This window comes from Antechinus flavipes, chromosome 3 (assembly GCF_016432865.1).
Source record: "Antechinus flavipes isolate AdamAnt ecotype Samford, QLD, Australia chromosome 3, AdamAnt_v2, whole genome shotgun sequence".
Taxonomy (NCBI): Eukaryota; Metazoa; Chordata; class Mammalia; order Dasyuromorphia; family Dasyuridae; genus Antechinus; species Antechinus flavipes.
The window spans coordinates 92,663,635-92,690,565 of record NC_067400.1 but is presented as its reverse complement, the minus strand read 5'-3'; positions in this window follow the sequence as shown (position 1 = coordinate 92,690,565).

The window sequence follows — 26,931 nt, the reverse complement described above, 5'->3', positions numbered from 1 at the left end:
CATAGGATAGTTTATCTCTCAGACTTGTGGAGGAGAAAGAAATTTGTGACCAAAGATGAACTAGAAACTATTACTGATCACAAAATAGAAAATTTTGATTATATCAAATTAAAAAGCCTTTGTACAAACAAAACTAATGCAAACAAGATTAGAAGGGAAGCAACAAACTGGGAAAACATCTTCACAGTTAAAGGTTCTGATAAAGGCCTCATTTCCAAAATATATAGAGAACTGACTCAAATTTATAAGAAATCAAGCCATTCTCCAATTGATTAATGGTCAAAGGATATGAACAGACAATTTTCACATGATGAAATTGAAACTATTACCACTCATATGAAAGAGTGTTCCAAATCATTATTGATCAGAGAAATGCAAATTAAGACAACTCTGAGATAGCACTACACACCTGTCAGATTGGCTAAGATGACAGGAAAAAATAATGATAAATGTTGGAGGGGATGCGGGAAAATTGGGACACTGATGCATTGTTGGTGGAACTGTGAACAATTCCAACCATTCTGGAGAGCAATCTGGAATTATGCCCAAAAATTTATCAAATTGTGCATACCCTTTGATTCAGCAGTGTTTCTATTGGGCTTATATCCCAAAGAAATACTAAAGAAGGGAAAGGGACCTGTATGTGCCAAAATGTTTGTGGCAGTCCTGTTTGTAGTGGCTAGAAACTGGAAATTGAATGGATGTCCATCAATTGGAGAATGGCTGGGTAAATTGTGGTATAGGAATGTCATGGAATATTATTGTTCTGTAAGAAATGACCAGCAGGATGAATACAGAGAGGCTTGGAGAGACTTACATGAACTGATGCTAAGTGAAATGAGCAGAACTAGGAGATCACTTTACACTTCGACAACAATATTGTATGAGGATGTATTCTGATGGAAGTGGATTTCTTTGACAAAGATTTAGTTTCAATTGATAAATGATGGACAGAAGCAGCTACACACAAAGAAAGAACACTGGGAAATGAATGTGAACTATTTGCATTTTTGTTTTTCTTTCTGAGTTGTTTTTACCTTCTGAATCCAATTCTCCCTGTGCAACAAGAGAACTGTGCAGTTCTGCATATTATATATGAATATAATGGAATATTATTGTTCTATTAAAAAAATGATGAACAAGCTGATTTTAGAAAGACCTGGAAAGATTTACATGAAGTGATGATGAGTGAAACAATCAGAACCAAGAATACATTGTACATGATAATAACAATATGTTATGATTAACCATAAAAGACTTGGTTCTTCTCAGTATTTCAGTTATCCAAAGCAGTCCCAATAGGTTTTGGACAGAAAATACCATCTGCATGCAGAAAATGAATTATGGAGATTGAAAGTGATCAACACATGCTTTGTTTATTTATTTCTCTGTTTTTTTTCTTTTCCATGTTTTTTTTTTCCCTTTTGTTCTAATTGTTCTCTCCCAATATGATTCATAAAGCAATGATATTAAAATAAACAAATTAATTATATATGAAAAAATATGAGTTAAATCATTTGTCCAAGGTCACATAGGCAGAAAATGCATAGATAATTTTCAACAGTCACCCTGTAAAACTCTATATTCCAATGAATTTTTTCCCCTTCCTTTCACCTCACCTCATCCCCTAGATGGCAAGTAATCCAATATGTTAAACATGATGCACGTGACTTTCCTTGAGTTGAAAAGAGATTCTGTGTGAGAGCAGTATGTTCAGAAAAGGATATCCATCTTCTCTATACCTTTTAATGAATTAATTAGACTATATTTAATCATCAATCACAATTACTCTTGAGTAAAATATTCTCTTGTCTACATAAAGACAGATTATTTGATGCTATATTTAGAGCATAATTTTATAGATTACCACAATTCCAGAAACAAACCCTAGCTAGCATTCAATCTTAATTCTTGTGACATGTTCTGTATTCTTTTCTAAGGGTTAATATTATCATAAATACAAATTGACTTATGAACATGTGCATAAAAAGGATGTAAATATGTGGAATCCCTCTTTAATATATGTACTTTATTTATATGTGTGTATGTGTGTGTATGTATGTATGTATATATATGTATATATATATATACATACATACATACACACACATAAATATGTGGAATCCCTCTTTAATATATGTACCTTATTTATATGTGTGTATATATATATATGTATATGTATATATATATATATATATATATATATATATTATATGTGTGTGTATATATATACACACACATATAAATAAGGTATGTGTATATATATGTATATGTGTATATATATATTATATGTGTGTGTATATATATACACACACATATAAATAAGGTACACATATTAAAGAGGGATTCAAATACATATACATGCATATACAAATATACATAGATTTATATGAATAAGCACCACACATAAATACAGAATAAATACAAAATCAATAGAGATAGTTAGTGAGGCCATATACTAGCAATGGATGGAATTCTTAATTTATAATAGTAAACTAAAGAAGATAAGGAAATAGAGCATGATAATTACTCAAGTTTATGAAAATGTATTCTTAAAACACATCTATGATGTCTTTTATAAAATAGAAATAATGAATGTGAAAGGATAGTTCAGCAGTTATTTCTTTCTGGAGTAGTTTTTAGCTTGTAAGGCTAAAAGAAATTCTTTAATTATTAAAGTAGTTTTTAGTTTTTTGGGTTTGTTTCTGGAATTGTGGTAATTATAAAATTATGCTCTAAATATAGCATCAAATAATCTGCCTTTATGTAGACAAAAGAATATTTTACTCAAGAGTAATTGTGATTGATGATTAAATATAGTCTAATTAATTCATTAAAAGGTATAGAGAAGATAGATATCCTTTTCTGAACATACTGCTCTCACACAGAATCTCTTTTCAAACTCAAGGAAAGTCACGTGCATCATGTTTAACATATTGGATTACTTGCCATCTAGGGGATGAGGTGAGGTGAAGGGAAGAGGAAAAAATTCATTGGAATATAGAGTTTTACAGGGTGAAAATTATCTATGCATATATTTTGAAAATAAACAGATTTAATCTCAAAAGTAGAAGAAAAAACAGTCACATGAATTTATTAAGAATTTACTATGTGCTAGTTAGGTGGTACAATAAGTGGAGTGAGTCAGAAAGGCTCATCTTCATTTGTTCAAATCTGACCATAGAAACTTACTAGCTGTGTGGTCCTAATCAATTCACTTAATCATGTTGCCTCAGTTGTTTCATCTGTAAAATGAGCTGCAGAAGAAAATGGCAAAACATTCCAAGAAAACCCTAAATGGGGTGACAAAAAAATCAGACATAACTGAAATGACTGAAAAAATGGTAAAAATGTACCAAATTCTTTGCCAAGTCTGAGTACACAAATAAAATGATATACAAAACCCCTTCTGCTCTTAATGATTGTCCATTCTAAAGAGGTAGAGAACTAATGAATGGATGAAAGCTTTAAAAAGGAGTGGGAAGCAGAAAGCACTGGCATGAGTGTATGGTGAGGGAAAAATTGTAGAATTAGCAATGCAGGTCAGAGAATAAGTAAAGAATGATCATGGCTGGCCTGTGACATTTCTTAAAATAGAGGTTGTATGTGTAATTAGCAAATCAAGTGAAGACACAAAAAGATCTTCCATGATAAGCAGCCTTTGGGGTCATGGTAATTTGTTTCTTCATTAGCACTCTGCTGCCTTGTACTCACATCTATCAAACATTTCTCCATTGAACTCTGAGTAATCCATTTCTTCAATTATTCTGTGATTTCTGCTATTGCAGAGCTCGCAACCACCCAGCATCAACAGAAGATGATTGTTGTTCATCAGATGGACCTACATTTTAGAGAGGAGCTTGGGTCACTAAAAGCACTATACAACTTTCTGTACAAGCAATCTTACTTCTCCTGATTATTTGTGGGCCCAATTCACTGTCTATACACATATCTATCTAGAAAATATATGTGAAAGGATCAACCCTATCAACCATGTATTTAAAAGTATAAAATATTATGATAGTAAACAGGTTGTTTTTTTCTTTTGTGCATTAAAAACAAGACACATTATTTCTGAGTGAATATGAATCTCAACAGGTAGATGCTGCAATTTTTCTAGGGGTTAATACTATCATAAATACAAACTGACCTATGAACAGGTGCATAAAAAAGGATATAAATATGTGGAATCCCTTTTTAATTTAGATTTTTAATTGGATATCTTCTATATAATAATAATTATGATGCAAAAATAAGAAAAACTGAAGTGCTAAACAATTTTAGTTTCCAATTTCCTCTTACTAGTCGGGAATCTCTCTCACTATTTGTTTCTATATTATATAAGTCTATCATATTCTATGAGTGGAGGGTATCACTAGAATGGAACAAATAATGCTATCATTGGATGATTCTTTACATGAATCAAACTTATTATTCCCTATTATTTTTTCAGCATTAATTTGCTGTGAATATCCCTTGGCTTTTAAACTGGCAATACAGAATTAAAAAAAAAAGTTTTCTTGCTAAACTTCTAGCTCTTACAGTTTTTGAATTAGTAGTTTCAGTCCCAACTCTTAATTTTTTTTTTATTTGATGATTCCCTATTTTGTAAATATATATCTTGAATTTGCTTCCCAGGTTGGTTCTCTCCCTATTCTTCTGAGATTAATGATTTACAATCTGCAGATTACCAAATGATTTCTCTTCCTGAAAAATAGATTAGTTCTATTCAAAGTGAGATCCCCTCTTTCAGACATCCTGTACAAGTTGGTGGGGAAATGCCAAATAGAGTATTCTTCCTTTTCAGACCCTCTATTCTTAATTCAGTAATGTTAGACTTAAAGGACTAAGCAGACATTTTCTTCTTATTTTCTGTTGTATTTTTTTCTACTTCCAAAGAACTCTTTTAACTGGTTCCAATTCTCTTCTGTTATTCTTGTCAAATTATAACTATATTCCTTCAAACCAAAGAAATATTAGTCTGAAAGAAACAAATCTGTGCTGCCAATTTTTATTGCTATTGTCAATGAAACCACGAATTCTAAGAGTGTTTTGTGGGAGTATGTATGGGATGGGAGGATGGAGAATAGTCAGCTAGTATATAAGGGTCGGATTGTGAGAAAATAAAATTATTTCTTCCCCTATTGAATTTTAACATATTAGGGGAAGCAAGTTGTTGTTTATGTAACATAAAAGATCAGAGGTGTGTGTCATAATTTTGCCCTCAAGAAAATCTAGAAGGAATGCCAAAAATTTGAATTAGAAAAATATTTCTTTAAGGTTATTGAAACATAGAAAAGTTTGCTATAAATCACCCTTTGGAGCAAAGCAACTAGGGAAAAAGCTTTTAAGGAAAATATAAAGACAATTCTAATATTTTATTCATTTTATTAAACACAGAATGGGGTTGAAATTAGAGGGGTTTTTTCTTCTAATTTCCAACAATTGTGAATGTCTTAAAAACTTAGATCAAAAGTCATTGGCCAGAAATACAAAATTGTATTTTAAAACTATTATACTCATTTAAAAAAAAAAACTTATATAGCATCAGCTTTAATATTTCCTCTCACAAAGAATAAGTATTCTGTTACTTTATTTTTAAGAAGATCTGGAATCTTTTGCAGTCATAGTTTTATTGTCATTCTTTGAAGAATTTGTGAGGAGACTGAACATTTCCTGGAATGACTGGAAAAAGACTGAATGAGGTATAAGAGGGGAAGAACTACATACTTTAATAGAATTTCTGTGTTAAAAGACTAAATTTGCTCTTATCTTAGGAAGAAATTTCTTAAGAGACTTGAGCTGCAATCCTGAGAGAACAGAGCAAACTATTTTTTCTAAACAAATAGAAGTCATTGGTAACAGGAATAGTGTGATGCTGGCTCTTCTTTCTGGCAGTAGATAAGTTTTAAGTTTTTTTTTTTCATTTTTATTGTTTATTATACTATTAAAATAATATAATCATTAATATTAATGTTTATTGAATTCTAGTAGATGGGGTTATGTAAAATTAATAGAAGGAAAAAGAAAGTTTAAAGAAAAGACATTTTTCCAGTTTTTATTTTATATATATGTATATATACTACATATACATATATATTTAAATTAGCTGGGTTTGGGATACATCAATAATGGACAAACATTGGAAAGGAATGTAGAGTTTTAGCTATTTATGTGAAAAATAATATAATATGTTCTTTTGTTGTTTTAAAATATCACTAAAATTATATAACACAACTAAAGTGACTTTTGAAAAATGTCCTGCCTTAAAAATTCAAACATCTAAAAAAGATACTTTAAAAAGAAACTATAAAGGTGGAGCCAAGATGATGTAGTAAAGACAGGGAGGCAACTGAGTTCTCCCTAATTCTCCTACAAATACCTTTAAAATAAAGGCTTAAATGAAATTTTGGAGCTACATTACTGACAAAAAGTTATGGTGAAACAATTTTCAATCCCTGGAGAACTTAAGAAATCATTTGGTAAAATCTATCATAGCAGAATGGTGATTGGGTTTAGAACACAGTGAAAAAGATTGTATATTTTAGGGCATGTGAGCAGAAAGAACTTGGAGCAGTTCAGCAGCAATAGCAGCAGCTGGGCATTCTCAACTCACAGAGTAAAGAGGTAGTACAACTTATCAGAAGGAAATTCAGGTGTCCCTTTCCTAGGACTGTGATGCAAGACTATTGGTTTGACAATATCCAGACTTAGATTATAGTCCTAAATATAAAAAATGAACAAAGAAAAGAAAACCTAGATAAATAGTGGCAGTGATACAGGGGCTTTAGTAAAAGTTCAAGTGAAGAAAAGAGAGCTTCTGATCATTCATAGATGAGAACCCAGACCAAATGATCAATACCTGCACCTCTCTTTACACCATACCACCTTAAAAAAACTGAAAACCTACAGACCCTAGAACTAACTCTGAAAACAGCAGCAAGAAAATCTTGAACTGTGGAACAGTTCCCCATTACAACTTTAAAGTAAAGTTATGAATCAAAAATATGCTCTAGGGAAATGAAGAAATAAGAAAAGGATATCCTGATCATAGAAAATCACTATGGTGACATGATACAAACCCAAAGAAAATAATAAGGGCCAGACAGCTAATGCAAAAATTCAGAAGAAAATATGAATTGGTCAAGTCCTTCTCCTCCCCCCCCCAAAAAAAAGAATTCTTAGAACAGCATAATAAAATAATTTGAAAGTCAAATAAGAGAAGTAGGAAAAAGCTTGGAAAAATAAATGAGGGAGATATAAGAAAAATCACAAAAAAGAGAGTTAACAGCTTAGTAAAGAGCCACAAAGAATAACAAATAGCATATTAAAAAAAAAAAAAGAATTAGCTATATATAAAGAGGGTTATAAAAGCTCACTGAAGAAATAATTCCTGTTAGAATCCTTACAAAGTTTTAACTCACTGGAATTGATAGAAACAATGCTTATGTACTTAAGTTTACATCTTTGAGAGTACACACATTAGCTCACAAATTAGAGTTCACAAGTCCTAGAGATTCACAAGTCAGGAACCCACAATCCCACTCTCTTAGAGGAGAAGTCATCCTTTGGGTTCACATCTTTAAGAGATCATATATATATGAAGCTCTTAGAGCCTCAGTCAGGGGTCAGTCAGTTGGGGAGACTGAGAGCCAGAATTCAGGTGGGAGATTCAGAACCGGAGATTCAGAGGGAGTTGGAGGCAAACGCTGAAGCTGGAAAAGACAACGGACAAGCTGCAAGAGCTCTTGGAACCAAAGAAGGAGATAGGCCTCTAAGAAAACTAACCAGACTATTTTGGAAGAGACAATAAAGGACTGTACTTTAACAGCTGGCTGCATTTGGAGTGATTATTACTCTGAAGTCAAACTAAGGCTGCTTCCAGAAGCCCCCCTGGAAACCTGCTCCCAGAGAACGATCGTTTTTGAGAAAAGAAGAGAATACCACAAATTCCTTAAAATTAGAAATGGGCAAATGGAAATTAGGAAGATATCAAAAACAATAAAACAAAATCAAAGTATGATTTTATTGGAAATGTTTCTAGTTTGTCCACATTACATATGATGCTTGCTGACAGTTTTAAATTGATGGTACTGATCATTTTAAGTCAAAGTCCATTTATTTGCATACTCCCTGGTGTTTTTGATAGAAATCAGTGTTGGTTTTTATCAAATGCTTTTTCTCCATCTATTGAGCTAGTCATATGATTTTTGTTAGTTTGGTTATTGATATAATCAATTATGTTAATAGTTTTCCCAATATTGAACCAGCCCTGCATTTCTGGTATTCTATTTCTTTTTTTTCTAAAATGGGACTATTTAAATAATTTATTTTCTCTTCTGTTAACCTGAGCAAACTCTATTTTTTGTAGATATTCCTCAATTTCACTTAGTTTATCAAATTTATTGGCATATAGTTGGTCAAATAACACCTAATTATTGCTCTAATTTCCTCTTCATTAGTGGAATGTTCTCCCTTTTCATTTTTAAGTTTAACAATTTGATTTTCTTTTTTTCCTTTTTCTAATGGAATTAACTAAAGGTTTATCTATTTTATTGATTTTTTTCATAAAACTCAGTTTTATGTATTAATTATTTTTTCAATTTTATTCATTTTTCTTAATAATCAATTTTATTAATTCAATTTCAATTTTATTTATAATTTTATTAATCCCCCTTTATTTTCAGAATTTCAAATTCGGTGTTTGAGAGTTTTAATTTGTTCTTTTTCTAGCTTTTTTATTTGTAAGACCAATTCATTGATCTCTTTTCCTATTTTATGCAAGTAAGCAACTAAAAATATAAAACTTTCCCTAATAAATACTTTGGTTCCGTCTCACTAATTTTGGTATATTGTCTCATTATTGTCATTCTCTTGGATGAAGTTGTTGATTGTGTTTATGATTTGGTGTTTCACCCATTCATTCTTTCGCATGAGATTATTTAATTTCCAATTAATTTTTGGTGTATTTTTTCTTGGCCTTATATTTCATGTGATTTTTTTTAATTATAGCTTTTATTGACAGAACTTATGTATGGATAAATTTTCAACATTGTCCTTTGCACTCACTTCTGTTTCAATTTTTCCCTTCTCTCCCTTCATCCCCTCCCTTAGATGTCAGGCAGTCTCATACATTGCGTGAGATTTTTATTGCATCATGATCTGAAAAACATGCATTTACTATCTCTGCATTTGATTTTGAGGGTTTTATGCCCTAATGCATGATCAATTTTTGTATAGGTTCCATGAACTGATGATAAAAATGTATATTCTTTTCTTTCCCCATTCAATTTTCTCCAAAGATCTATCATACTTAAGTTTTCTAAAATTCTGTTTATCTCCTTAACTTCTTTTTTGTTTATTTTGTGGTTTGATTTATCTAGTTCTGAGAAAGAAAGGTTGAGAACCCTCACTAATATAGTTTTGCCAATATATTAGTTGCATCTCTCTTAACTTCTCTAGAAATTTGGATGCTATACCACTTGGTGCATATATTCTTAATATTGATATCATTTCATTATCTATGGTACCCTTTAGTAAAATATTATTGCACTCCTTATCTCTTTTAATTAGATGTCATTGCTTTTACTGGATCTGTGATCAGGATTGCTACCCCTGCTTTTTTAACTTTGCCTGAAGCATAATAGGTTCTGCTCCAGCCCTTTACCTTCACTCTGTATGTATTTATGACTGTTATCTTTTTTTAAATTTTCTCATCTAACTAAAGATTAAGTGTTATAATGCCTTGTTTTCAGATAAAGATTTAAAGTACTTTGAGATTGAAAGATGAAATATAATGTAAATTATTTGTTATTAATACAGTTGATAGGTAAATTCTTTGTTATTAATACAGTTGATAGGTAAAAATGCCAAATGTACCTTATAATGAAATGAATATCATTGCATGCCTGTTATAATCCAGGTAACCGTAAGTCCTTCATTCATTCTCTGCTGGGCCAGTCATATAAATTTAGGTATTAACAAACTAGTTTTGGAAATCGCTGTATTTGACTAGTTATTCAATCTTGGGAAGATTCAGCCTAGGAAAAATTATAAATTTACCAAAGTTTACTTTTTCCTGTCTTCTCTGAGATCCCCATTATCTTCTTTGTCTATGTTTTCTCTAATATTGAGTGTTCTTATTTGTTCTATTTTAGTCTAATTATGGTCTCCAAAAGAATTGTTCTACATAGGCTACTCAATTGACTTTGACCTCGACCATTCTCTTTGCTTCATCTGCCTCAAATTTTACTGCTACTTTCCCAGGCACCTTTATAAGGCTGATATTAACTTAAATGCAGGCACAATTAAATATTACTTATCAAAATGTCTCAAAATAGTGTCCAATTTTTATTTAAGCATTTCTATCAGTAAAAATGTTGTGAGTATATATTTAACATATGTGTATAACATTAATAATATTGTATGCATTAATTATATACCAAAATAAAACAAAAATATAATATAGATGAAAACAAATAATAATGATTTAGTACATTTGTTTAATAGTAAAAATGCACTATTTTTAGTATCAGTGCAAAATTGTTTTGAATCTTTCTAAAACTACTCTTTGTCAGTTGTCCAATGATTCCATTGGTTGTAGGAGTTCTAAATGTAATTTTTTTTCCTTCAATGTAGACTGGCATATTATCTGTGATTTATAATTTTAAATTATATTTTTAATAATTTAGAGATTTCTCTGAAGTTAAAGAACAATAGAGTTTATGCTATAGGTAGAATGTGAAAAGTTTTCCTTTTCCTTGATATCTCAGTTACAATTAATTCAAAATATTTTGTTTACTTTAATATTAGATTTATTTGTTGTCAAAGTAGAAAATAAATATCTCACAAAGCTATATAGATCCAAATTAAATAAGCATTTTTGGCTGCACTTGTTAAAAATGATATTTTTCCCCCAGACCCATACACCTAAATTTAAAGGGTTGGTTTCTATTTGTTTTGTGGTGGTGTTGTTGTTGTTGTTGTTGTTTTGGTTGAATTTCAGGTAATGTGTTTTCTTCTTCCCTGAAGCCAATCAATTGCTTTTGCAAAGTAATTAAAATGTGGTCAGCTTTTGTATTTTTAATAAGTAGATTTGAAATGCAATGAAAGTCTTTGGAATATTTTAGTAATTAGAAAATAATGTTACTAAGTGTTTAAAATGCTACATGTGTCAAATATGTTTTTATCTATACATGTATGTATTTAAATCGGTGACACAAATGATTAAATCAGCAAAAAGCTTAGTCATGAAATGTCAATTAATTGAGATTGTTTCATATTGTCATTAGTTAATATCTAAAGGTACAATCTGCTTTTGATATGGTATCTATTATTAGCAATAATGGGTCTCAATTCATATTTAAGTAATTTTAATAATTTCAAAAATATAGTCCACTTTTTTGCCATATTTATCTGGATCATCACTGTTTTTCTCACTCATTGTGGCTGACAAAGAACTCATATTAAGGAGTAGGAGATGTGTCAGCTCTGACATTTTCTTGTTTGCTTGTGCATGTATTATTAGTATTATCTTCCATCTGCAGTTTCTTGGCAGGAATTTTTTAAGCCATTTGTCCATTTTGTGAAGGTTAGATTAGTTGAAAATAATAATATAATCTGTAAATCCACTTAACTGAGCACACATAAACTATAAGAATTCACTATACACTGAAAACAAAAGAATAAGTATGGGTTCTTTGGCTCACTTCTCTGTTTTATGGAATTACCAATCTTCCCTCAGGAGAAGTCATGTACAATACATGACACTGAGATATCTGATGTATGAAATAGGTGCAGGAAACCTTTATATTTAACACTGATAAAGCATTTTTATCTTTTGATTTTAACTTTTTAAAATGAAAATAGCAATGTTAATAACTTCTTTGTGGATTTCTTTGAATTGTATTTATGCTCTCTGAATTATATGCACTACACTTGGGACACCACAGGTTTAAGGCATAACTATTTCAGCAACACATTTTCTTTTGTCAGTGGGCTTTCATTGCAAAAAGTAACCATAGATTAATAGGTAGAATGACAAATCTATTGGGAGTACATTAAATTAGAAATATAACATGAAACTCATCTAATCTACCATGTTGGTAAGAGGTATGTGAGGTTGGTAAATAAATAAGAAGGAAAGAGCCTCTCCCATTAACTGTCAAATCATAAAGCATAGAGAACCATTTGCTTCATGTGTGATATTCCTCACAAAAGATATTGCACACCGACTATTCTGTGAATGTCTAGGGAATGAATGAATGAGGTTAGCCTAATTTGAATGTTTTAAACCACTCCTGGAAAAATGAAAATTCCTCAATTAATACATTATGGCACAAAGACAAAATCCTATTTATAAGATAACTTGTTTCTCATATCATACCTTATGACCTGGATCATGCTGTTTTTTGATATAAAGTATATATGATAGTAGAACCAAACTTAGCATTGATTAAATGCCTGTGAGGGCACTACATTTGACACTATATTTCATTATTTTCTATAAGATGAGGTAAACGATTAAAAAGGATGAGGGAAGCAATGAATCTTAAGACTGGAAACAAAACCATACTTCTAAATCTATACTCAACCAAGCACATTTTATAAGGACAGGGTATTTACAAGGGGAAATAAATGAAATATATACTCATATGAAGAAGTTGAAGATGGATTAAGAGGATGAACAACAAATCTATTTGATTTGACAAGTATCTTATTGACAAATAAGCTTTTCCTTAAAATACTTCAGTCCAGCCTAAAAAGTACTTATAAATTTTCTTTTTTGCTATAAAGGATTCCTCTCTCAATAGAGAAAGGAAAAGATAGTTCACAATGAAGGTAGCAGAAAAATTATCTTATATATGTGTGTTTGTGTCTGTGTGTGTATAATTTTTTAAAGAATTTCCCATTTATAAGCTACCATCTGAGTGCTAAGGATACAAAGAATAAAAAAAAAAAAAAGAATTGCTAGAAAGTAACTTATGCTATACTGATACATGGCTACCAGTTATTGCCTTTATATAACCAAGATTCTCTGGATTCAATTATATTTAATAAGCATTATGTCCCTGCTATGTGCAAGAAATTGTGCTAAGATGTTAGAAGATGATGACTTGGAAAGTTTCCTTTTAGAAATTCAGAGATCTCAAACCAGAGGTATACTAATCCCTACATAGTTTAGGCTTTGGGAAAAGGATATAGTTAAATTCCATTAATCTCCCACAATAAGTAATTTCAGGAGTACGTTTGGTTTGACTGCTATTGCAGCACTTAGGCTTTACTGCTTTATAATACCTTCAGAAAGAGTGGAGGAAAGATAAAGTTCAGCATGTTCTATGTGTAGTCATTGCAGAGAGACGGGAGATCCCAGTGGAATTACTCTCAGTTTCAGGAGTCTGCTCATTTTCTGACATTTGAGCTTTGAAGGCATTCTATGGACGTGATTTTCTGATTCTCCCTTCTGGCCAATTCATGTAAGAGCAGTAATCAATCACAATTGTTTTATAGAATTGAGTTGCTAGTACCATGTCACAACAAACTGATTAAACTCTCCCTGAAGAAATCACTGACTTTATTGGGACTAATGGTATCTAAGATCTTAAGTCAGAGAATTGTTTACATTCACCCTTCAAGAAAAATTCTTGCTTTTGAAAAGTCAGAAAATCTGATTGTTCTTTTTTTTTTCTTCTTTCTATTCAGATCTCTTCCATATGGCTCTCCAGATTCAATATTCATCATTTATAACATATATGTATATATTTTTTACAACATTTATCTCCCTTCCCCATTCCATTCCCTGCCATGTAAAATAATTTGCTAGCTAAGCTCCTTTGCTATTATAGTACATGACAGTTTCTGGTTGTAATTGCCTTCCCTTCATCACTCAGACATGAATTTTCCCCTCTCTTATTTGTCTATATTTTGTGCTTGTTGATCCTTTGCTATCTTAGCTAATATGTTTGGAAATCACAATCTGGATTCTTCAAGTAGACATTAGCACAATAATTATTCCATGACCATCAAAGAACCATTATTCTTCCACTACTAATAGATAATTTGCCTCCTTCTGGCCAATTGCCAAGTGATTTCCTTGGGATAGACTAACCATTAATTCTTTCTATTCAACTCCCATCTCTCTGCAACTCTTTTTCTGAAGTGATGCAATGATATATTTAGACTATTTGAAATTCATATTTTCAATTTCTCAGTTATCACCACTCATGGCAGGCCCCAAAGGAGACTAGACTTCAGAGAAGTCTGGAACTCCCTCCATTTCTTAAAAGAATGATTAACTATTCAATCTTAACATTGTCAAATGACATTGTTATCCAGTGTCTCCATTTTTAGGGACAGCAAAATCTCTTAGTCATACGTTTTCCTTTTTGTTTTGTTTTGTTTTAACCCATTAGATAGGAAGCAATATTTTTAAGATAAAGCTACTGCTTTAGAGACCTTGGCATTCAAAAAAAATATATGCTTCACCTTGCAAAAAAATATCCAAAGGCCAATTTACCTTTGAAATGTACATGGTGACCCCAAAGTTTAATGATGTGAAGTAAGCCCTTGAGGTTATATTGTCTCTGAGTTAACAAGTTCAAATGTATTTAATTAGGTTTTATATGCATGCTTAAATTAGAATCCAGGTCATTGTGGCTATGGTGATATCAAATAATAAGTTTGTAGTTCTGACCAGGGCTTTGTCACATTTATTGGATGCAATTGCCCACCTAATATAAAACCTCCAGTTATTCACAGAAACATAGTAAAAGAAGACATGCTACTAGTACCCAGACTTTAAAATGATGTAGTTAGAGGCAAGAATAATCTCTATTTTAAGAAGATTAAGAGAGTGTTTGTGGGTGTGGGTGTGTGTGCATGTATAATAAGAGGAGTTCAGTGTGAAAATAAAGACTAAAAGAGATTTGACAAAGCAGAGGGGAATCCTGGTGTTTATCAGGAGGTTAGAGAGCACAATAATGTCATAGAGAAAAGCAAAAAAAAAAAAAAAAAAAAAGGCAACTAAACACTTGGATCTAAATAAACATGAGGCTATTTTCAAAGAGAGAATTCGACAATCTGAGAGAAAAGCGGTAGCTAGCGATGAAGCATATCCACCAGTGCTTTTAGACAAGAGATAATCCAGTAAGGAATGGAAGAAGAAACAAGTAGTGATAGTTTATTGACAAGTTTATGTTGATGGGCAATGCTGCAAGTATTTGTTGATTTGCTATTAACCAAAAAATATTTTGCTCATTTGCTGAGCATGGCAAGAATATATCAAGATTCCTGAAATAAGATGACCTCAATTGTCTTAGCCAAAAAAAAAAAAAAAGAAAAGAAAAGAATGATTGATTCCTAACCAAGGAAAAACTAAAATTCCTAACCAAAATACTCATATATGTACATGTGTGACACTATACATATATACATCTATCTATCTAAGTATCTCTTTATTTATCTATTTATCTGTCTGTCTGTCTGAAGCTAGGAAGCCTAGTAGCTCATATATGATGTTGCTAGGAGAATGGTTGTTAGCACACCTAGAAATTCACATTATCACAAAATCAAAGGGAGCAGCCTTTACCTCATCTTTATGCCCAAGTGGACAAGCAACAACTAAGAAGTAAATAGAAATATTAATACAAACAGGCAACTTTAATCAAATGGCATGCCTGAGACTTAGGAAGATTGTATCTATGATTAGAATATGGCTTTATATGGGACAGCTTAATTGAAGAGCCAAAGTAAGTAAAGCAGTTGCTGAACAAAGTGGAATTGCATATTAGGAAATGATATTTCTCTGAGGAAATCCGGGGATAGAGGAAACCCTTCATCAGAGACTCAGTAACTATTACTATCCATCATTCTTCCTCAGTGCTGAAATCCAAAACTGAGAGGAAACTGATAGAGAAAGCCAAGGAAAACAACCAATATGTACATAACTATCTAAGTGTAAATAGTTATGTTTGGGAAAGTTGGAGAAGAAAAAAAAGAAGATAGAGCTGGTGTGTCAGCTGAATAGAAGAAAGATAGCTGATGACAGATAAAGCAGAAATGTTCCCTTGTGATTAAGCTCCTGTTTTTCTTTTAAGGAAATTGTCTCTTTCATAAAACGAACATAATAAAAATTGCTAACAGAATTTTGAAAGCTAAGATAGTAACAATATAGTACTAAAGTATTTAGATGTCATTAATAATTTCAGCACATCAGACTCAGATAAAATACTTCTAGAGATGCTGAAAAAAATTGCTGAAATTTTGAGCTACTACCAATTTTCTCTGATGATGGAGGAGAAAAATATAATAGGATTAGAAAAGGCAATTCTATCCATAGAGAAACTGGATGCTTTACAATATAAGACAGTAAGATTGACTTTGATTTCTGACAAAATTCTAGAATATTTAATTAAGAGGACAGCTAATAAATACCAGGAAAATAATTGGTGGCCACAAAGAGCCAGAATAGCTTCATCAATATTTAATCACCAGCCTAAATCCATTTTCTTATTTGATAGAGTGGCTAGATTTGAGAACAAAAGAATTAATTAGATAGTATTTACTTAGATTTAATAACATATTTGACACAGGCTCTCATGCTATCCTTGTGGAATGATAAAAAAGCTATAGACTGGTGATATCAAACTCAAATACTACTATATCCCTGCAGGCTGCATATTGACTTAGAAATCCACAAATTATAATTATCTATGTTATATTGTATTTTTATCTTTTCAAGCAATTGCAAAATACATTTTAATCTGGTTTCTGCTGTACTCCACAATTTTATTTTTATTTTTTTTATTTTAATAGCCTTTTATTTACAGGTTACATATATGTGGGTAACTTTACAGCATTGACAATTGCCAAACCTCTTGTTCCAATTTTTCCCCTCCTTCTCCTCACCCCTCCCCCAGATGGCAGGATGACCAGTATATTTTAAATATATTAAAGTATAAATTAGATACACAATAAGTATACATGACCAAACTGTTACTTTGCTGTACAAAAAGAATCAGATTCTGAAATATTGTACAATTAGCCTGTGAAGAAAATCAAAAATGCTGGTGGGCAAAAATATAGGGATTGGGAATTCAATGTAATGGTTCTTAGTCATCTCCCAGAGTTCTTTTGCTGGGCGTAGCTGGTTCAGTTCATTACTGCTCCATTGGAACTGATTTGGTTCATCTCATTGCTGAGGATGGCCAGGTCCATCAGAATTGATCATCATACAGAATTGTTGTTGAAGTATATAATGATCTCCTGGCCCTGCTCATTTCACTCAACATCAGTTTGTATAAGTCTCTCCAAGCTTTTCTGAAATCATCCTGTTGGTCATTTCTTACCGAACAATAATATTTCATATTATTCATATACCACAATTTATTCAGCCATTCTCCAATTGATGGGCATCCATCAGTTTCCAACTCCACCTTTGACACCTTTGACATATTCCATAGTTTAGTTAAATGACACTAAGATGAGCTCAGTATTGATTTAATGACTAACTCAATGAATGGTCATTGTTAAGTTCACTGTTAACTTGGAACTAAGGTGATACCACAAGTATTTTTGCTTGCCTTAAAGATTTAGATACTGCTACTTACAATCCTTGTTCCCTTGTGATTGTTACTTCTCAGGGTCCCTGGGATTTTGTGTTCACAAGTTCTCTTCCCTATCTTGAAACAATGACCCAGAATTGGATACAGGTAATGGAGCCATCAAACAATATTCTGACCTATTCTCAGTGTTAGGATAGTGTTCTTCTCTATTCTTTTTATGACTAGTTGTCCTATCCCTTTATCATTGCTTATTTCAGTGCTCCTGATGCTGGTTTTGCCACTGTTGCAACCACTAGTATTCTGCCCCATGGACTCTAAGCCAGCCCCATCTCAGGCATAGACCTATTGTTGACTCTGCTAGTCCAGAAGGTAAACTGATGTATTATTTTAAAGTTGTTGGCAGGGGAATGTTGAAACACCTCAGCTGCTCTGCTATCTTGGCCTGTGTTCCATGCAATTCTTTAATTAACCTCCATAAATTTTCACCACTAGAATGTCAATTCCACTATTTTCTTTCTTTCTCCCATCATATTCTTAGCAAAGGACAATATCTCACATTTCACCAAAAAATTGATGCATCTCTCAAGCTCTGCCTCTTCTTCTTTTCTTCAAATACAAAACTTTGATGTTTTCTGTCCCTGTTCCTCTTCCACACCTGTCTTACATATGCATGCAGATTGCAAAGTGTTTTAAACTGAGAGAGAAGAAACAATCTGTTAAAGAAAATGGGATAAAACACAATCAGAAATTTAGGAAGAGGAATTTATCCTGCCAGAGAGAAGGGCCTGAATCTCAGGAATAACTTAGGTTGGATACCTGTAAGCTATCCTTGCTTTTGAAGCATGTAGTCTGAATCATGTGAAATCTGAACACTGGCCACCCTTGTATGAGCTTTGCAAGTTCCTGACCAGAGTTTGAGTCTGAGCCACAATAGAAACTATTGTACTTGGTCCCTATCAGTTAAATGGAGAGCTTTACCGACCAAAGCAATAACTAGAGTTTTCACTGAGATTACTGTTTTAGCTATTTCTCTGTAGACTTGGTTATTGGGTTAGAAACTAAAATCAACACCTCTTTCTATTCCTAGAGGTCAGCCTATAATGCTGCTTCTTATTTCTGAGCTTGTTTCTCTTAGTATACAGCTGAGTGCCTGGGTTTTCTGCTCTTGTATGCTAGAGTTCAGTTCCTTCCTCAATCCTCCCTGCATATGTAACCTAAAACTGGATAGTAGATGACAAAGTTGATTTTTGTTACCCATCCCTGTTTTCTACAATGATTTGGTCCCTGCTGTGACAGATCTGGGACTTCTTCTTGTCCTTTCTCAAGGAAAAGCAACTTCTCCCCTTGTACTGAAATGTTCCACACGACTTACTCCTGGAGAGACCTTATTCCTAAATCTATATATATCTGTCTCCTTAGGTTAGTTACCTCATTACATTGTTCCTCCACCCTTGCTTCAGCAATCAATCTATCTATCTATCTGTGGATCAATAGATATAGAGATAGATAAATAGATCTACAGATTTCTTTGTTCAGAGCACTTTGTTTTCACTTCAATACCATTGGGGATGTAATTAAACTGCTGAATCTTTTCTTTTTTGGAGGAAAAAGTATTTTTATTTGCAAAATAATATGTAATTTAATTTGACAGCTGCTTAAAAAGATATAAAATGTAAGATACAACCTTTGATTACATATAAATAAAAATAAGCATCAGAAAAAAATGTGTTACAGATACATATCTTTTAGAATTTGGATTCAATTGAATGATATCTTGTGTTACCAGATGCTGTTAGAAAATTACCAAAAACTGTTTATTGAGAGAAATTCCAAAATAAGAGGAAATTTTGGCATGAAATGAACATATTCATGACTTTTGATTCCATGTTGTACAATAGTGTCATAATCACTCAAAATCCTTGGAATCAAATGATTGCACATATTTAACCTATAACAGATTGCTTTTTGTCTTAGGGAGGAGAGAGGTAGGGGAGAGAGAAGGAAAATTTTGGAACACAAAGTCTTGCAAAAATGAATGTTGAAAACTGTCTTTATATGTGTTTGAGAAAATATGATACTATTGAGAAAAATAAGAAAGAAAGAAAAAGATTTCATATACAAATTAGAAGAGGGGAAGGAAGTGAACTGTACTTGAAAATTATAAATCTCCATTAAAAACAACTTGTTTTTAGATATAAAATACATTCAGCATGTTAGTACCAAAGTTTTCTTGCTTTCTTATGTTTTTCTGGAAATTTCTACTTTCAAAAAAATTTTCATCAATGTTCCTGTAATCAATTTTTTTGCATCACTATCATTCCCCATCCCAGTTCTTTCTTAAAAATATTCCTTTAGCCATCTTAAAGTTGGGGCTAAAGATTGACAACTATGTTCCAGTTAGATAAAGGATCCCTAATTAGAATTATATCTGCATATACCTTCAAACATTGTTTAGGAAAAGTAATTTTATATCCTATTCAGGTTCTTGATAAGTATCCCTCAATCAGGAACAGTAGCCCTAAAATCTATATTGAAGGCTTGTTATCAAATGACAGTCCAACAGTGAAAATACCTACCAAATAAACATATATATATATATATGTGTGTGTGTGTGTGTGTGTGTGTGTGTGTGTGTGTGTGTGTTTGTGTGTGTGTATACATATATGAAGATAACAAATAGAAATTTTAAAAAGTATATATGGATGAGAATATACCAAACAATACACAGATATACCGAGTGAATGAGTACTCCCACTGAGATAACTGAGAGACAAACCCAGAAAAAGATGACAAAAAGAGACAGAGACAAAGACAAAGACAGTGACAGGGACAAATATAGAGAGAAAGTCTAGGTCTCATTCAAGGATAAATTTTATTAAGCTGGGTATAGAGACATGATCGAGGTTCTAGATGCCCCATATCTCAGTTATTTGCTAGTCTTTCTCTCTCTTCTGTGGACTTAAAAAAATCTGTAATCATATGTCTCCTTTCTCAAAGTCAGCAGCATGAAGACAAAGATCTCTTTTTTCTTCTACCTTTTGCTAACTTCATCCATCATTCAAATGATGAACATTGAGTAATCAATCTCCACCAGTGAGAGTTTATGCGAATTTTCTGTGAGCTTCAGATTATATTCAGATGACACAGAGATAAGAAAGAAGAGCTAAGATACTGGATGACAGATATCCAAATGCAAAAAAGAACTCTTGAGGTTAAAACATTAATATGAAACTAAGTCATTTTGGTAGTACAACTAAGATGCTGGATCTGATCTTAGAAAGACTAAATTCGAAACTTGTCTCAGATACTAGAAATCTTGATTCAAATCACTTGACCTAAATCTTGGTTTCTTCATCCATAAAAATAATAATAATAATAATAAAATAACAATAGTTAGTTCCTAATTTTCAAGGTTGTTGTGAAGACAAAATGAAATGTTTTTTTAAATGCTTTGCAGACATAGAAGTGCCTTAAAATGCTGCTTTTTATTTAGATGAAAGGCAGGAGGCCACTGATGGTGGGATCCCCATTCTAACATCATGCGATCTTCATGCTGTTTTGTTTCCCTCACCTTAGACAATTCATCACTCCTTAGACAGTTTGGTGTCAATTCCTGGCAATCCTATAGGGTTTACCACATTGGTCCTATATTTAATATGAACCCTTTATTAGTGGTTTCATTTCTGCAGTTCAAAACTGGGAATACAAAAGACCCACCAGCCTTAAAATTAGCACTTAATACATTTTTCAAAACTAGTGGATCAGTATTTCCCCATTAGTAGATTTAATTAAATAAAGTCTCTTCTCACTTCGATCTATTCTCTATTTAGCCACAAAAATGATTTTATTGATCATGTCATAGGGATGGGGCAGGATATAACTTGATTAGAATTTGTTAATCCTTGAAAAATGATTTTAATGTATGTGATCAATATCCATAGGAATTTAGTCTCAATGCTGAGTCTTCTCAGTGCTTTTGGGAAGCTCAAATTAAGAAATTGTTGTAAGAAAGCTGAATGGTATTTTCCTCCCTTATCCTAAAGGCAGAAATCTGTTGCAGGATGAAATGGTAATTTTCTATTTCTGCAGGATGACAGGAGACATGGCAAGAGGGGTGATGTTTCTTCCTTATCCCAAAAACAAGAGACTGGAAGGTGATGAAATGATATTCCTTACTTCCTCTGGAAGGCAGGAGACCAAGCCAAATACCTGTTAAGATGAAATTGCATTTCTCCTGCATGTTTCCTAACATTTGTGGAATGCTATATGAAGAATCAAATAATCATTTTAGTTATTCCTAAAGATAAGCTAAATCTTTTCTTGCTCCATTCCATTCCCCAATCACCTTTTACTAAAAGATTACTAGAGTACTGTGAGAGAAACCTATTTTGCAGAATAAAATCTATGCAATATCATTTTTCCTAAATATTATAAAATCGACTTTTTAATTTTTTAAAATTACTTCTCTAAGTATGAATTTTAGACTAACATTTTCCAAGAACGCATTCCCCCATAGACAAAATAGGGACTAATCACTTTGCACTTTTTTGGCAATTTTAAAAATCCTTTATGAGTCTTAAAATATAATAGCTTCTGCTCCTGACATTTCAGCCAATTCTCTAAATATCCTACAGGGCAAGTGATCAAAACCTGTGGATTGGAACCCATTTAGTTCACCTAAATAATCTATCACTAATTCTTCAGTGTTTTTCCTTGGCTTCGAGCCTTTCCACTCCATGTGTTGCTTATTCCATTTTCTAGGATACAGAAAACATTTTCATTCCCCCAAGTCAATAAATAAAGTATTATTTAATTTCATGTTTTACATTTTCAAGAAGACCAGGATTTTCTTCAGGAGGATGCCAAGTTGAACACAATGTCAATATGTCATTTGAACTGGAGTGATAATATTTAAATATACAAGTAGTAGACTCATGCATGCCATACTTAACTTCTTGGATTCTTGGGGCAATCTCACCTGAGAACTGCATTCAGTCTTAATGACATATATGGTTACTAATGATGACAGCTTAGTCCAGTGTCAGTTTGCCAGTATTTGAAGCACTGTTTAGTAGAGTCCAGCTAAATAGAATAGATGTATGATTATAGATATCAGCAAGTTATAAACAATTAGGGACTGTCAAGGTTAAATTTGATGAGAAGTTGAAAAGGCAATAAGACACAATTTTTAGTCAGGGGACATAGATCTAGAATTTGGGCAAGGAGTATATAGAAAAATTAATCTGCCATGAACTAGTGAGCACCTTTATTAAGCAAAGATCTCATCTACCCCCTGAGGAAAAAAAAAGATAACTATAAAAGAGCAACAGATTTTTAACATAGATTATAGTAATATGTTAAAGGACATCACCCAGATTTTACAGTACCAGGAATAAGTTTTTAGAACAAAGGATCTTAACCAGAGTTCTCTGAATTATTTAAAAAATAATAATAAAAATAACTGAATTTCAATATAATTCTTTTAAAAAAGAAATAGCAAAAATCACTGGGAAAACTTGAAAATAATATGTCAGAAAACTGACATAGACCTACAGCTCACACTCCATACAAAAATAAAATCAAAATGGATATGTGATTTGGGCATTCCTTAAACAAATTAAGAGAGCCAGAGATAATTTACCTATCAGATCTTTAGAGAAGGGAGGAAATTACAACTAAAGACAATCTAGTGAACATTGTGAAAGGCAAATGGACAACTTTGATTATATTATATTTTAAAAATTTTGCACAAAAAAAAAAGCAACAGAAAGAAGTAAAACCTGGAAAAAATATTTTTTGGAAATGAGACTTTGCTTCTAAAAAAAGTCTCATTTCCAAAAAATATAAAGAACTGTATCAATTTTATAAGAATACAAATCATTCCCCAATCAATAAATGGTCAAAGGATGTGAACAGACAATTTTCAGATGACAAAATTAAAACCATCTATAGTCATCTGAAAAAAATTCTCTAGATGACTATTGATTAGAGAACTATAAATTAAAACAGTTCTGAGATACCACCTCACACCTCTCAGATTGGCTAAGTTAATAGGAAAAGAGAATAATAAATGTTGGAGGGGATGGGGGAAAAATGGAACACTATTGAATTGTTGGTGAGGTTGTGAACTCACTCAACCATTCTGGAGAGAATCTGGAACTATATCCAAACTGTATACACCATTTGACCCAAGAGTACCATTACTGGGTCTGTATCCCAAGGAAATCTTAAAAGAGGCAAAAGGACTCACATGTGCAAAAATATTTGTGACAGCTTTTTTTTTTTTTTTTTTTGTAACCTAGAATTGAAAGTGAGTAGATGCTTATCAGTTGGGGAATGTCAGAATAAGCTGTGGTATGTAAAAGTAATGGATTATTATAGTTCTATAAAAATGATGGACAAGCTTAATTAAGAAAAGTCTGGACATATTTACACAAACTAATGCTGAGCAAAACAAGCACAACCAGGAATACATTGTACACAATAACATTGAGAACATGCAATGGTCAGCTGTGAAAGATTTGGTTCTTCTCAGTGGTTCAGTGATCCAAAGCAATCCCAATAGACTTCGAATAGAAAATGCCATCTCCATTCTTAAAAAGAACTCTGGAGATCGAAGATAAATCAGCACAAACTATGTTTACTTCTTTTTTATGTTTTTTTTTTCTCTCCCATGGGTTTTTCCTTTTGTTCTGATTTTTCTCTTCCAATATGATTGATAAAGTAATGGATATCAAAGATAAATTAATCAATTTTAAGAAAAAAAATAAATAACTCATCTTATTTAAGGTATAAATCTAGGACAGGTAGTGTTGTTCCACTTTTGGGATCCAATTTATACATTTTTCTCCTCTTCCTCCTTTTTTTTTCTTCCTGTTTTTCTTCAACTTTTTCAAGCACATTTCCTTTTAATGCAGCCAATTCATATGTTTCGTTCTATCTTGATGTGCCATAATAAACTTTTTGGTACACTTTATATAATTTTAAAAGAAACATCCACCTATATTAAACTATCTATCCCTTGAATTTCACAAAACCAATAGAATAAATAACATGCTTATCTAAAAGATGTTATCTAAAAGAAACCTGTGAATGAAATCAAATGTATGTTGTAAAAGAAAAAAAATGACTGATACTAAGAAATATCAACAACAGACATACAAACATATACTTTGAAGCTTTTGCACTCATTTATAGGCATTATTGGAAGAATCTTGCTCCATATATAATGTTGTTTCTCTATACATCCCTAAATGGCTCTCTGAACTTTTGAAAAGGATGGATTATATTACTGAGGCCAGTAGTCACATAGATCACCAGATACAGCTGATCAATAGTCCCCCTGAAGTGATCAGAAAACAACCCTGCTTAAAGGGAGAGGGAGCTTTTTCTATTAGATATATGGTTGCACTGAAAAGAATAATGAAACAGAATATTTTGTGAAATTAAAAGTATGGAACTGGTATGAGAAAAATTATTGGAGGATGATTTAATATGTAACATTTCTACTTTTGTAGACAACATATAATTTATAATAGATTTATTTGTTTCATAGAATCTTTGTAAAAACATGAAAACACATTAAAGGAGCAAGGGAAATTCAGTATCCACCAGTTTCCAATATCTATCACTTTTAAAAATAAATACATTATTTCTGACTTAGAATTTATGTACTTATTCATATTTTATATTAACTTTTCCTCAGGAAATAGAAACATGTTTATAGAAAATGTTTTCTTTTAATTAATGTAAGTTAGAATCAAAAGAAAAAATAAATAAATGTCATTTCAGAATGTTCATGACAGGATAAATGCATTCATGATACTTTCATATTTATAATCAAACTGTTTTCACTCAAAGGATATCACTGTTCAGTAATATTGTTGAATATCTTTTATAAGAGCTTTACTCAGATAAGTATAGATGGTGAAGAAAAAATACTTTATCTATTATATAACTGGCCTCTCATTCACTTGATAATGCAGTCAAATCAAGTCAACAAGCATTCATTAAATATCAATTATTGTTGGGGCTCAGGGGGACCCCAAAAGCCTGGAGTTCCAGATCAGGGTAACTTAAAAGAATTTCCAGACTCAGATCCATCTCCAAGTTATGGGACAAAGTTTATTATAATTGTAATGCCCATTAAAGTAGATTATGTTCCAAAAGAAGGTAGCAAAGAACTAAGAGCAAGAAGATAAACTTATAGCGAAAAGTTAGAGACCAGGTCTACATGTCACTGATATGCAAATTGTATGGCTTACAGGTGGATTTGAGGAGTGGTCTGATTCTGACTTTGTACACAAATGCTGTTCTCTTGGCAGAGCTCAGAGGAGAACCTTCAGGAGGAATGTTTTTAGATCTTCCACTTCAGTAGGTCAAGTAGCAGATACCTAATTTTGTTCTTTACTTACATCAATTTTAAACACCTCATTAGTTTTAGAAACCCTGTTATCACTGACCAACAGTCTATTATATGACAGCCAACAATATTAGTGGACTTTGCATCATGGTCATATAGAATAAACTGGGGCGGGATAGCCTAGCAGAAGAAATACATCATTTATAACTATATCACACCCAGGGCCAGGTAGACTTAGGGTTATTGCTTCACCTTTTTTAGGAATCGTACATCAGTATGAAACAAGTCCTTTGAGAATTGTTGGAGAAATAAAAATAAAAAATAGATAAAGCCCATGCTTTCAAGGAGTCCACAATCTAAAAGAGAAGACAACACACAAACTATTATGTATGTGTGTATACACACACACACACACACACTCACACAGAAGCAATTTGTAAATTTGTAAGGGGAAAGAACAACAATTACTTGAATAAGTTTCTTGCAAAAAAAAACAAAAAAAAAAAACTATAGTTGAGAACTGAAAGACAATCAAAGTAACCAAGAGGCCCAGATGTAGAAGAGAGAGTTCCAAGCATAGGGGACAATCAGTGACATTGTTGTGTTGTAGAACATAGTGTGTTGAATGAAAAACATCAAGATCAGTTTCATTTGTTCTCAGAATCCCAGGAGGGAAGTAGGTGTAAAAAATATTCATAATAGGAAAATGTTAAAAATGCATAGTGATTTATTTTATCATCTGCATATGTGTAGAGCAGTGGGTTATCTAGTTAATAATGCTTAGTATTTATGAATAAAGCTAACGTGGAATGATAGATGGAGGCTTGGAATCTTGGAGGCTTGGAGTCAGGAGGGTCAGAAGATTGCAATTCTTCCTCTAAAATCACTGCTAAGATTCTAGCCAAATCATTTAAAGTGTATAAGTCTCAAGCAGCAACTTAGGATTGATGTACCTCTGAATTGCTAATATATAGTTGGCTTGTTATCAATCTCCTTAGAGAGGATTTA